The 14,980-nt window shown below is 38.5% G+C and overlaps 1 long non-coding RNA gene and 1 other non-coding gene across 9 annotated transcripts in view; one reads left to right on the forward strand and one right to left on the reverse strand.

Annotated features, from left to right (window-relative positions):
* LOC119045540 (uncharacterized) overlaps positions 1-14,980 on the forward strand; it is an 87,128-nt gene that overhangs the window by 3,397 nt on the left and 68,751 nt on the right. The gene's annotated exons all lie outside the window — the stretch shown is intronic.
* LOC119045559 (U6 spliceosomal RNA) lies at positions 14,799-14,905 on the reverse strand. Its single transcript, XR_005081811.2, has one exon. It is a non-coding gene; the product is annotated as a U6 spliceosomal RNA (small nuclear RNA).

The raw sequence follows: 14,980 nt of genomic DNA on the forward strand, positions 1-14,980 counted from the left end.
AAGGTAATCCTCGTCCAACAGAGATTATCATCTTTCCCACTACACTGTTTAACATTTTAGAAGATCAACAGTTGTTATTCTGTGCCTCAGAGTATTACAGATTATTCCAATAAGTTTACACTAATGGGTCAGTAGATAGGAAACTACTATACAGATAAGTATGCATAGTTTTACACTTGGCTTTTAAAGTAAATCTCATCCAAAAGTATTTTGCCCACGTAGTAGGAACATTTTTGAGTTGTTGCTACTCAAATGTAAGGTACTCCCATGTTACTATTTCCTGAGTTACAAAAAATCACTGCTACTGCCAGCTTGTTTTTGCTACCATAGTTGTATTTCTGCTTTAATCTCTAATCTTAAAGTGTATCAGCCTTTCACTTTTACATTACTTTACACACTAGTGAAAATTACCTACGGAATGTTTTTACTATTGACAATTTGCTATAAGATGAATTGGCTCAAAAGTACAACTTTCCAATCTTGGTATTTTTTATGTTTATTTGGTACGGTTAACTTTCTGTGTTAAAGACCTGTTGTCAGGCATTTAAGTAATTTATATTAGCAAAAGGCCACTCATGGGAAACAGTACTGCAGCCCTTCTCAATGAATACCAGACCTAAGGAAAGCTGGGTTATGCTACTGACATTTTAATGAATGTCACCTGCAATTATTGGAAATAGTAGATGTTACTCTATATGGGCCACCTGTAGAATATTCCTGGGGAACAGTGTTGTCCATGCCTCAAAGTGAGGTTCCTGATTGTTAATTATATATGTGTGTGTGTACACACGTGCACACACTTTGTAAAGTTTTTTTTTAAATAAAATTACCTTTTGGCAGGTATGTAAGACTGACCAGAAGGTACACGCAGGATGTATGTGTGCTATGTCTTACAGAGTAGCCCCAAAAAAATTCTTGCCAGAGGAACATGGCAGCGGAGCCAAGAAAGCTGTGAGATTTCTTGATAATTGCATTCTCTCCACCTGTTGTTTATTATACCTCACCCCTCCATAGTACAGAAATCTGACACAAGAGGTAATATTACTTTCCCCACTGAATACTTCTCTATAATTTCTGTAACAAAAGGAAAATAGGACAGTTGTCTTCAAATGTGAGGACCGATCGGTAATACCCAAGAGGAAATTATTTGCCTTGTCATAAAACCTAAACAGCCATAGATGCCACTGATATGTAGGTAATTGTGGCAAAAATATTGAAATCACCTGAACGATTAATGCAGTTCATTAGGTGTTTTTGTTACATTATTACTGCTAGGCACCATGGGAAAAGCAATAATTGTATGGTTAGGTTACTGCCCCAAAGGAAAACACAAATGGTGTAACATGAAGTGCTTAAGAAGCATAATGTGGGCTGATAAGGAAAGCAGTGACCTACTTCACCTTCGAGACCTGGCAGGAAAAAAGTGGGTGAAAGCTGAGGGGAGAGAAGTTTGGAGCACTTAGACATGGAGTTTGGAGAGCTATCTTGATGTTTGTAACCTCCAGTAGTCATTCTAAAAAGTGGAATTGAGATCTTGGAGATGAGCAATATAGTTGTCCTTGATGGTGGTACTCTGGGTGGCTTACATTTTAAATTTGTTTTATGTGCTACTAAATATGCTGGGGTGACATCTGAATGCCAAAGAAGTACGACTAGTTCCACATGGAATACAGATAGTGTGCTTTCATATCTTAAGTTGAGAATTGTATATAAACATATATATTTATATATATACAATATATATGTGTGTATATTTGTGTATATATATGTGTGTGTGTGTGTGTGTGTGTAAATATTCGGTTAAGTTTTCATTTTAGCTACCTTTCTTTAAAAGAGCTGTTTTGTTGAGATGTAATAGAATTGTGCCTACACAGATTTCTGGCTGCTGAAGTGAAGGGGAAGGATCCTTTTAAGCTGCACCATTGACACCCAACAGTACAAATTTTGTCATATTAAATTATGAACAAACCTAAGATGTCTTGTGTTGATTTTAAAGAATGAGTTTCTATTCGTCCTTATCTAAACTCAACATTCTGAAAATAACACCATTTGCATTTAGTCAGATTTCAAATACCAGAAGCTCCATTATAATTGTGGGTGTTTTATCATGAGGGTCAGAGTTTCTCAAAAGGCCAGATAGTGTCAAATGTCACAGAAAAGGCAAGTAAATTAGAGACCAAAAACTGTCTACAGGTATTGGCAATTTAGGTCTTATATTTGTAATGCTGTTTTCTGTTAGGAATGAAGAATCTCAGCCGCTGTCTGGTTGAGTAACCAACTACAATTGCATGATCTAAATTATGTATGTTTCATACCACTTAGAACATAACTAAAAAAAATTAAGATTCCAAGGTTCCTATTTCAATATTCTATACACAGTCTATTTAAAAGCCCTCATTAAACAGAAACGCATTATATAGATACGTAGCATGGGCTAATTGTAGTGGTAACACTAAATCAATATCCAAATAGATGGCAGAAAGCTGACTAAAAAATCATGAGAATGGAAATACATTTTCGTGTTTTAAAGAACATTTACACGTGATTTAATAAGATTAGATAAGTTATCAGGGCAAATAAGAATCTGACTTGAATTTCTTTTTTACTGAATGAAACTCATACAGAATAAGTATGTTCCAGATAAATTCATTCATTTTCTTTAACAAGTATATTGAGTACCTACTATATAACCGGGAGCTACACAGTGGACTAAACTGAATAAATCTCTGCCCTTAATGGAAAATATTCTGACTGGAACACATTTGTCTACTGTAGTGATAACACATGTATTGAGCACTAGGTGTGGGCCACCTAGGTTGCACACCTGGCGTTCCATTCAGGCATCTACTCTAAAGCCCTTGCTCCAGAACCACTATTGGCAGTGCTTTGTTTTTAGCAAAAGCCATTTTTATCATTGATTTTCGTTATCATTGTAACTACATTAAAAATAAAATAGTTCAGTCCCAGTAGAGCATCACAAAATATGTCTGGCTATGCACAATCTTTAGATTTCCTCACAGGGTAGTCAGACGTCACATTTTATGACTCATTCTAGGCATCGTAAGAGCTTCAAGGAGGAAGACTGCCCACGAGAATGCTGTTGAGCTGGCTTCATAGAATGCACCTCCCTAGAGCAGCAGTGTCAGATTACTGTGGTGGTACAAGCCATGGAGAAGTGACTAGGAGCCTTGCAGGACTGAATAAGGGTGAGGATCAATGCTTTATACGAACTACATCTCAGGGTAACTAAATGGTTGTGAGGGATATTTTCTCATCATAGAATAATTCCAGCTTAAAAATACAGGCCCTGGCTGGTGTGGTTTGGTGGATTGAGTGCTGGCCTGTGGGCCAGGGTGTCCCCAGTTCAATCCCCGGTTGGGGCGCATGCCTGGATTGCAGGCCAGGTCCTCAGTAGGGGGCACACAAGAGGCAACCACACATTGACCTTTAACCCTCCCTCCCTTCCCCTCTCTCTAAAAATAAATAAATAAAATCTTTAAAAAATACAGTATGATAGAAATAGGATATTGACATTTTGTAACAGCCAATGAAATAAGCTAGGCTTCCTCAGTTGCTGATAAAACTGAGGTGGAATACTGACAGGGAGCTATTTTGTGCGTGTGTCAGTCTGACAGCACCCGAACCCACTGATCAATCTTGACGTCACAAGAACAGACTGCTAGAGATTCTCTTCCTCCTGAGGCGATGCAGTAGAAGTACAGAACACCATACATGAAGTTCAAATCATTGAACTCCCCAAGCTTCTAGACCTGACACCAGTTTTTAAGAAATTTAGGATACAGAGGAACGCATTAAATCGCCACCAGGTACAATTAGCAAATTCCACAGGGCAAATGACCTGATCTTTAAAAATTCCAAGAAAAAAGAGAAGGGGAGCCTAAAGAGATTAAACATTTAAAAAATATATATAGTTCTAGTAATAATTCACCGTGGCTTTCTAATACATAGTTGACCTTTAAAGAACATGGGTTTGGCCTCTGGGGTTCAAACCCATTTATACATGATGTTTTTCAAAATACAATCAGCCTTCTGTTCCCAGGTTTCCACCCATGGATTCAACCAACTGTGGATGAAGACAGTATTTTCTATCCACCATTGGGAATTCTCAGATGGGAGGGTTAGCCGTATGCATTGATCTTTGCCATTTTAATATAGAGGACTTCAGCATCTGCAGATTTTAGTATCTGTGGAGACCAAGGCACAACTTCAATTAAATTTGAGGGGGCAGAGCCAAGAGTTACACATGGATTTTGGTCTGTGTAGGAGTCAGCACCTCTAACCCTCATGTCCAAGGGTCAACTGTACCTACAACTGAGGAAATGCATAATTATTAACATCATGTCACATTAAGTCATAAGAGCCTAAAGAGGCAACATGTGGAGGATGTACTTTATTCTCCGGCCATTCTCTTCTAGTCCCTCTGTATCCACACAGACTTTTTTTCTTTATAGTTTAAATAAAAACCTTCGTGAATTAAGGGACATATTGAAGAGATGGCTGTTGTGAACATCCGACTCCTTCATACCCATAACTGATACCTTTGGAAACAACTAAGATATTCTGGGCTAAAATCATTACCTAGTGGACCACTAGAGATTTCCAACCTTACTTCCACATCTTTTTTCTTAATAAGATCTCGCCCATTATGACTCATTTTTGTCTCTACATCTTATTAGCTCTGGTATCACATATAATCAACCCATCCTGTTTTGCCTTTTCATCTTCAAATCGTGATGTGATTGACATATACCATTATATTAACTTCATTTGTACAGTGTAATGATTTGGTATGTGTATATAGTGTGAAAGCACCATAATAAGTCCAGTCAACATCCATCGGCATGCATAAACATTTTTTTTGCTAGAAGCTTTTGAGATTGAGTTTCTTAGCAACTTTCAAATATGTAATACAGTATTATATATTATTAACTAATTAATTATAGTCATTGTGATGTACCTTAAGTCTCCATGACTTATGTTATGACTGGAAGGTTGTACCTATTGACTTCCTTCCATCCACCCCAATCCAACTCTGCTTCGCAACCACTGACCTGCTGTCTGTACCTTTGAACTCTGGTGTTTTGTTTAAGATTCCATATACAGCTGAAATCATAGGGTACCAGTTTTTGTCTGACTTACTTCACTTAGCATAATGCCCTCGGGTCCATCCCTGCTGTCACAAATGGTGATATTTGTTTTTATGACTGAAAATTTCCTTTTATACACAAACACATTGCATATTTTATTCCATTCATCCATCAGTTGATGCTTAGGTTTTTTTCTGCATCTCGGCTATTGTAAATAGTGTTGCAGTGAATAAGGGGGTGTGGGGTGCACATATCTTTTAGAGCTAGTGTTTTCATTTTCTTAAAATGGACTTAAAGAGACTTAGCAGTCAATTGCCATGAGCAGAACTTGTTTGGATCCTGATTTAATTAAAGCCAACTGCAAAAATACATGAGACCACTGGAGTAATTTAAATACTGACTGAATTGTTGACATTAAAGAATTGTTAATTTTTCATAATAATATTGTGGTTGGTTTTTTAAAAAATATTTTATTCAGAGAAAGGGGAAGGGAGGGAGAAAGAGAGGGAGAGAAACACTGATGTGAGAGAAAAACATTGATTGGTTACCTCTCAAAAGTACCTCAACTAACGACCTTTCCTTTTGTAGTACAGTGCTCAACCAACTGAGCCATGTCAATTAGGGCTTATGGTTGTTTTTAGAAAACAAACAAACAAAAAGAAAGGCCCTAACTAGTGTGGCTCAGTGGATTGAGTGTGGGTCTGTGAACCAAGGGGTCACCAGTTCGATTCCTGGTCGGGGCACATGCCTGGGTTGTGGGTCAGGTCCACAGTTGGAGGGGGGGGTGTAAGGGGGGACCACACATTGATGCTTCTCTCTCTCTTTCTCCCTCTTTGCCCCTCTGTCTAAAAATAAATAATTTTAAAAAAAAACTGAAGAATTTATCAATGAAAGGATATGACATGTGGAATTTGCTAAATGCTTCAAAATAACCCATAGGAGGGAGGGGACGTGTGCACGCGTGGAAGTGCACGTGAAACAGTGCCCCGGTGTTGGTATTTGTTGAGCCTGGGTGATGGGCATATGGGTGATACTATTCTACCTTTGTGTGTGTCTGTGTGTGTGGAATGTTCCATGATAAAAACTAAAAAACCCCCACCAAAACAGTAATCGAACAAAACGAGAAAGAAGGGATCCTGTGATGGAGAACCAAAGGAAAGAATAACAGCCCACATAAAACCACACAGTGTTTAATAGGACATACACTTGAGCATCTTCTATTTTAATCCTGGGACTTCAGTTGTCTTAGAGGAATATTAAAGATAATTACTGTTGTGTAGACATTACAATTACTAGTACCTTTAGTATTCTCTGGTGACTGTCCATGAACCCTGTGGAGTTCATTAGACTTGAATTGACTAAACATTCCTTAAACTTTTCTTGATTCTACAGTATGACCCCTCCCTTGTTAATTGAGTTTCTTGTTACCATTTTATTTTAGGGAATTAGAGCCACCATTTCCAAGGTTAGGAATTCTCCAATAGTCAAGTCAGACCATAAACAGGAATTGGAGAAGCAGAAAGGTCCTCTGCCAGTCCCAGGAGATCACACACCCAAGAAAAATACCTCATCCCAAAGTTAGCATGCAAGTTCCAAAATGACCTTTTGGCATTTTGATCTGGTGTCCATCTTTTTTCCTTTATAATGTCTTTTTTTCTTACTTTCAATTAATAATTTTATGTCTTTGTGTAGTAAAAATAATATTTCCCTTCCCCCCAAATTATGTTCAGTTGGGTGTAAAAAGGTGGTTGTGATGAGATTGCGGGTCTTATGTATTTCTTTAATGTAACAAAAGATAAGCAAGAAAGTTAAGGTGGTGACCTTGTAGGTATTTATGTGATTTGTGCACTGTGCAAACTGTTGGAAAGAGTGAGGCAAGGAAATGAATGCAATCAAGCTCGGCTAAGTGGAAAGTTATGTTAGGGGATAGATGGGGTTTCAAAGTGCTAAGAAAATGACTTAACAAAACTGGGGCCATAACATTTTTAGAAAGAACAAAGACTGATTTCTTCCGAATTTTAGGAGCGCTGGGAATAGAAAAGCCATAAGAGCAGAAAAAGGAGAGATCAACTTGAACACCAGAGCTACATCTCTAGACGCACGTGGGCAGGAAAAATGAAAGAGGATCTTGGATCATTCACACACTCATTCATTTTTTAAAACAATTGTTAATTTGTATATTTATCAAATATCAGGATGAATGGGAGCTTTTCCATTTGAGGGAATAGGCATATATAAAAATCATTGAAAACAATAAGTGCTTCGTAGATCTGTCTGTGCGGCAATATCCCATGGGGGCACAGAACACTAAGCAGTCAGTGTCCGTCATGCTCATGGTCGGGGGGTCAGCCCAAAACACATGAGGAATAGACATATTCTCACTGTGACACGAATGAGTGCGTGGGCATTCTGGATATAAGAGTAGCATGGGAGAAGTGTGGGTACACAAAAAGGCATGGACTTTCCAGGAGCACGTAGTCTAACAGGTATTATACAGGATCTGAGGTTAGGGGAATGGATGGTGGTACAGACAAAGGCTGGGAGTATGGCTATGGGCTAGATCATGATAACCTACAAGACTAGGGAGTGTTGACTGTTATTGGGATATAATTGAATATAACTATTAGTTTCAGGTACACTACATAATGATTTGATATGTGTGTGTACATAATGCAAAATGATAACCACAGTAAATCCAGTTAACATCCACCACCACACATTTGTGCCAATTTTTTCTTGTGATGCAGCCATCAATCAATCTGTCCTCTGTGTATGTGAATTTGTTTTTCTGCTGTTTTTTTATAAATTTTTTAAAGATTTTTTTAATTTAGAGGGAAAGGAGAGAGGGAGAGAAACATCAATGTATGGTTGCCTCTAGTGCGACCCCTGCTGGGAACTGGCCTGCAACCCAGGCATGTGCCCTGACTGGGAATCGAAGTACGATCCTCTGATTCACAGACCTGCACTCAATCCACTGAGCTACACCAGCCAGGGCTGTTTTTCTGCTGGTGTTTTTTTTTTTTTATCTTTTTAGATTTCACATGTAAGTGAGACTATACAGTAATTGTCCTTCTGACATTTCACTTAGCAAAATGCACTTAAGTTTCATCCATGTTGTTGCAAGTGGCAAGTTTATTCTTTTTTATGACTGATTAATATTCCTCTGTGTGTGTGTATCACACATTCTTTATTTGTTCATCCAGTGGACAGTTAGGTTGCTTCCATGTCTTGCTATTGTAAATAATGCTACAGTGAACCAGGTGGTGGGAGCATGAATCTTTTGAGTTAGTGTTTTTGTTTCCTTCAGATAAATACCTAGAAATGAAATTGCTGTATCATGATAGTTCTATTTTTAATTTTTTGAGGAACCTTCATACTATTTTCAATAGTAGCTGCATCAATTTACATTCCCACCAACAGTGCGTGAGGGTTCCCTTTTCTTCACATCCTCATGAACACTTATTTCTTGTCTTTTTGATAACAGCCATTGTAAAAGATATGAGGTGGTATCTCACTGTGGTTTTAATTTGCATCTCCCTGATGATTAGTGATGGTGACCAGCTTTTCATGGACCTGGCCATCTGTATGTCTTCTTTAGGAAGATAACTCTTTGGATCCTTGCCCCACCCCCATTTGTGCTGTTGAACTGTGTGAGTTCTTTATGTATTAACCCCTTCTTAGATACGTGATTTGCAAATATCTTTTTCCACAGTTGATTGCATTTATGACTGTTGGTTAGAAATAAGAGACACTTTTATGGCTTTTGAGAAGTGTTATTCAAGGGGAAAAGAAAATTGCATACAAAAAACTTGAGGGAGGAGTACAGGAGGAAGGGTTGTTTATTATGAGCAAGTGAAAATGTTGGTAGGTGGATGGAGGGTAACAAGAGGGAATATGGAGATTTGAGATTGAAAATATAATAGAAAAGGGATAATTGCTAGGACAAGGTCCTGTGTTACTATAGTATCTACTGTATCATACAAGGAAAATCTATGTATTAAAAGCATCCTAGAGGTATATTTGCTGCTTTCCCTATGGTAATCATCTGAAAACACATTTGGAAGTGCTTTAGAACAGGGATCTACAAAGGTTTTCTGTAAAGGGGCAGATAGTAACTAATCTTAGGCTTTGCGGTTCCCATATGATCTCTACAGCATATGCTTCTTCGTCTCCTCTCCCTCCTTCCCTCACCTCTCTCTTCCTCTCCCCTTCTCCTCATTCCTCTTTGAAAACATAAAACATAAAATCATTCTCAGCTCACGGGCCACACAAAAAACAGACCATATGTTAGATTTGGCCTGCAGGCTGTAGTTTGCTAAGCTCTGTTTTAGAACATAACTTTCCTGATGACACTTTGTCATTCTCCTTTCTCTCTCTCGAATACCTGAAGAAAAAAAAAGCCCAGGTCTTTCCTGGAGAAGGTTTGAGTAATTTAAATACATTTGAATTTTTAATACAAAGGTTTGAATAATTTAATACATTTGAATGTATGTGACTCCTGACCTGCTTTTGACCATCATCACTCAGATTCGTGACTATAACTACCAAAGCATGGTTCCAACAAAATGCTAAAGCCTTCCTTTCTGTCCTTTTTCCAATTGTGGTAGTTTAAAACATGTCCACAAATCATTTGACACTTTTTTTTTCTCATTAAAAAAATAGTCTATGTTTCCTTTTCCTAAACTTAAGTGGCTTGTGTGAATGTGATGGAAATGACACTTGTATGGCTTCTTAGACAGGGTCATAAAAGGTGGTAGAGCTTCACCTTCCTTTTCTGCTCTCACTTGTGACACATCCTTGGGGAGTTCTAATCTGCCATGTAATAGCAGATACCCGGAATCTTCCATGCTGGAGAGACATGCTGGGAGATCACATGGACATACGGAGAGATGTCTGAGGAACCCCAGCTGTTCCTGCCCCTAGCCATTTCAGTCTTCCCAGACTAGGCGTATCAATGAGCAAGCCTTCAGATGATTCTAGCACCAGCTACCATCTGGCTGCAAACTCACGAGACACTGCAGCAAGAACCATCTAGTCAAGCCTCAGAACTGTGAGAGATCATAATATGGTGGTAGTGGTTTTAAGCCAAAGTTTTTTGGTGATTTGTTACATAGCAATAGGTAACCAGAACTGATTTGGGGACCTGGAAACGGAATATTAACATAACAAAACTTAAAACATAGGGCAGTGGCTTTGGAATTGAGCTATAGGCATAAGTTGGAAGGGCCTTGAAGAGTTTAGTAGCTGAAGTCTGATGGCTCTTGAGGTTCTCTCTCAGTAGGGCTTAAGGAAAGTGAAGGAGAAATTAAAGCTGGAGGAAAAGTCCTTGTTAATAAAACTATTGCCTGTGATAATGTGGAAATGGAGAATATACCTAATGGATCAGCCTGACAATTTTTCAGGCTAAAGGGTAAAAGTCGCATCTGGTTTCTCATAGCTGTGTATCATAACATACAGATAATGATGAGCTTTAGAAGAAATGACTCAGTTTTCAAGCAAAATTTAGAGACAATATAAAGGAGTCAGGACTTGCTGGGTTAGAAAATAAAAATCTTTTTTTCTGATGATCAGTCTCCTTCAGCAAAATATTCCCAAAGTAAAAAAAGATCTCAGGACAAAAGTCAAATTCATGACCCTGTCACAAAAGCCTCTCAGGGTAAAGAGAGAGCTAAGCATATAATTTTAAAAGCACTAAGGCCCCAGAAAGATTTAGGGTGATGCCTCCTGAATCCTTGCAAACAGACAGAAGCTTGATGATCCAGTTCCATCCAACAAAGGAATTCTCAGGCTGATGAAGGTATTGATCCACTGCAGCTCTACAGGGAGCCTAAGGTGGAAAAGATTGTTGACGTGACTGTGTTATCTAATGAAGTGCAGTCTAATAAGATCAATAAGGTAGGAAGCTTAAAAGCTTTTAAGAAAATTATACTTGTAAAAATACTACTAGCTTGGACCATAAGGCCAAGATGGCTTCAACATGAAAAGCTTTTAGACCATGAAACCTGTGTAGGCAGGAAGCAGGCTTATCAACTATTGACCTTAAATTGTAGAGTATATTTTATGGAGTAGGAAGGATAACTCCAAGGATGGAGCCAAGAGCCGATGAGAATCACTGCAGGCTGTAGAGTCTTAATCGAGGAATTGGTCACCTGTGCCTGTCGAATTTGCTGTGGACCAGAGACCGCTGCACACCTTGTTTTTTCCGATTCTGAGTGAGAGAGTCCACAGTGGTTGTCCCGTTCTGCCCCACCATGGGTACTGGATATGCAGAGCACAGATAAGTTGTTTCTAGCCCACAGGCTTTTCAACCAAGAGGAATAGTATTTTTTCCTAGAGAAAGGGAAACATTGCTTTTCTTTCTTCCTTTTTAAAAAACATTTTAAATCACATAATAAAATGACAAAATATGTTTGAATATAGCTTGAATGACTGTAAATAAGCACAAAAATTCTCCTTCCTCCTCAATCTCATATGTCAATATATGCTCACTGCCTGGTGTGTAGTTAGTTTTATAAATGTTAGTTTCCTTTATCATTATCTTTGCCCACAGTATCCAGTGCCCCAATGCCAACTTCTACTTCATTGTGGCTCTTTCCCGCTACAGCACCTCCCCCCACCTCCCCCAGGCCTCTCTATGTGCTCCAGACATTTTCTGGAATTCTGTTATCATCTAAACTCTGAACTTGCGTACCTAACTTTAAAACAATTTAGAGTGCTTAGACAGTCAGTATGAATAATGCATGTGTTAGCATAAAAATCGCACTTGAGTGATGGCAGTAGCCACCTTCAGTGTTGACCCCGTGGAGTAAGCAGAAATTTCAAGCACTTTTATAGGCTGCTTGAGTTTATTTTGAGTAAGGACCCATAAGTTGCTACTCAGGTCATGACAGTCTCGTTCCTTTCTGATGCAGAGTTCCATTTTAAGGGATACGATATAGTGTAGAAAACTGTGCTAAAGTCTGTCCTGGGTCCACACCATGTTATGGGCTATCTGTCCAGGATTCTAATCTAATGAAAATTAACTAATAACAATGTTCAAGATGAAAACCTAAAAGGAGGATTTATAAAGGAAAGGGGACTAGAGAAGGAGGGTAGTTTTGCCTTGGAAAATAAATGTGCTTGTGGAGTTCTCTGAGTCAATGTGTACAACAAGTACAGTGACCCTTAAACCACATGGGTTTGAACTGTGTCTGTCCACACATTCATGGATTTTTCCCCCAAAATACTGTAATCGTGTTTTCTCTTATAATTTTAACATTTTTTTCTAGCTTGCTTTATTTAAGAATACAGTATATAATAAATATAACATACAAAATAAGTTAATCATTATATTATTTGTAAGGCTCCTGGTCAGTAGTAGCTATTAATATTTAAGTTTTGGGGGAGTCAAAGTGATTTCTGACTGCATGGGACATGAGTGTCCCTAGCTTCCACATTGTTCAAGGGTCACATGTGCACATGACTGCACACGTGTTTATTTAACCAGCATCACTATCACTGCGTGACTCAGCGTACTTGTGGCAGTGCGGACGAGCTAGGTGGGGGTGGAGAACACTTCCTCAGAAGGACAACAGTTGGCAATGTATTGTGTGAGACCTGGGAAACACTCTGATTTGCCATACCTTAGGGAAGGTTTTTGCATAATATTAGAGCATGTCTCTTACTGCAATGCATATGCATTCTTAGATTAAAAAATAATACTGAGTTCTCAGGAAAACTCAATTGCATCAACAATAGCATCTTTCCATAAACTATTGGGTTGGCCAAAAAGTCCATTTAGTTTTTTCCAGAAAATAAATGACACATTTTTTATTTTTACCAATAACTTTATTGATTTGGATATTTTGAGTTATGTCGGCTATCTCCTGCTATTTATTGGCTTCTAGTGAGTAGAAGTCAGGGGTGCTGCTAAACATCTTCCAATGCATAAGACAGCCCAACAGCTAAGGATTATTTGGCCACAATGTCAATAGTACCGAGAAACTTCACAAGCCACTTTGACATGTTCAATGAGCCACAGCACCTTCCCCATAGATCTTTTCTTTTTGCATTTGAATTGCAATACCTTTCTTAATAAAGCACAATATGCCAAAAATGTTGCATATTTTCTTCTATCTTCAATCTTAAAATGGCTGCACAAAAATTTACCAATTTTGAGAAGTTTTCTTTTAAATGCATGCTGATATGACAGTTGTCACAATACATCTAACAAAATTGTTTTGAATGAACTTAAAGACAACTAAGCAGTAGTAATGCCAGTATATGGAAAAAAACTAAACAACTTTTTTTCACCAACCCAATAAAAGCTTGTAGAGCCTTAATAAAAAAAAAAGAAACCATCTAACTTTAAGAATGAACTTACTACCAAGTGAATTTAATTCACAAAATTAAATTTCCATAAAATTTAGGTTTTGGTGTGTTTGTTTTTAATTAAAATTCTTAACTGGTCAAATATTGAATTTGAGTTCAAAGATGTATCTCCCCTGAGGATGAAATCTAAAGAGGCCAAGAAAATAACAAAGTCGGAATTGCCAAAGTTCGCAGCACAGCGAGCCCTCTAGTCCTTCCATGGAAAACAGTATGTGGCACTTTGTCTTCTACAAAATTAAGCTCCTTCCTATACAAATTCCTCTCGTTTTTATCTTTTTTTCACCTTTGCTCAGTTTCTTCTTGTTTGCCTAGTTTCTTCATTTCTTCCTGTGTAACGTATCACTATCGTTTGTAAAGAACGGATGAGGCACCAGAAGCAAGGGTAGACTCAGCTCTACCCTGACTCACCATGGAACTGTAGGCCAGCCACTAATCAGGAAACTGGGGGAGTCAGTATGGTTAGGGAGTTAGTTGCTGGAGTTGACTTTGGGTCCTCAGGCTGTGGAACTCCTATCTTTCCATTGCTACCACTTACCTCACAGGCAGGTGATTCAGTAGTGAGTTATTCTGTGTAAGAGGAAGTAAGAGGTTTGGAGTCAGGTAGCCAGAGGGTTATTTCTTTTTTCTGCTATTTAATAGCTGTGTGACCTCAGGTAAATTTCTTAATCTCACTTATCCTCAATTTCTTTGTTTTAATTTTTAAAGATTTTATTTATTTATCTTTAGAGGGGAAGGGAAGGAGAGAGGGAGAGAAACATCAATGTATGGTTGCCTTTCATGCGTCCCCTGCTGGGAACTGGCCTGCAGGGAACCTGCCTGCAACCCCAGTGTGTGCCCTGACTGGGATCGAACCGCGATTGCCTGGTTCGCAGGCCCGCGCTCAATCCACTGAGCTACACCAGCCAGGGCTCAGGTAAATTTCTTAATCTCACTTATCCTCAATTTCTTTGGTTGTAATACCTACTGTGGGGGTTTGTTATGAACACCACAGACACTATAACCAAAGTACTCAGCAAAGTCGTCAGAGAAATGGCCCTGTTGGTACTTCAAAGGAATGTTCAGGAAGTGTCTCAGAAAAAGATAAAAACCATAAATGTATTATTTTTCTTATGTATGTATTTTATTGATTACGCTATTACAGTTGTTCCAATATTTCTTCCTTTGCCTCCTGCCAGCTGGTACCTGCCCATCTGCTCCAGCAAACCTCCCATCTCTTAGTTTGTGTCCATGGGTCATGCATACAAGTTCTTTGGCTTCTCCATTTCCTATACTGTTCTTGACAGTCTCCAGTCTATTCTGTACCTACCAACTTGTTCTGGAAAAAATATGGACCGCTTCACAAATCTGCATGTCATCCTTGTGCAGGGGCCACGCAAATCTTCTCTGGATTGTTCCAATTTTAGTGTATGTGCTGCCAAAGCAAGCACTAAATGTATTATTTTCTTTAAGAAATTCTTTGGTAATTTTTAACTCTTTACCTTCCATGGCTACTTGTGATATCT

This window comes from Artibeus jamaicensis, unplaced genomic scaffold, assembly GCF_021234435.1.
Source record: "Artibeus jamaicensis isolate MK-2021 breed Jamaican fruit bat unplaced genomic scaffold, CSHL_Jam_final contig_233, whole genome shotgun sequence".
Lineage (NCBI taxonomy): Eukaryota > Metazoa > Chordata > Mammalia > Chiroptera > Phyllostomidae > Artibeus > Artibeus jamaicensis.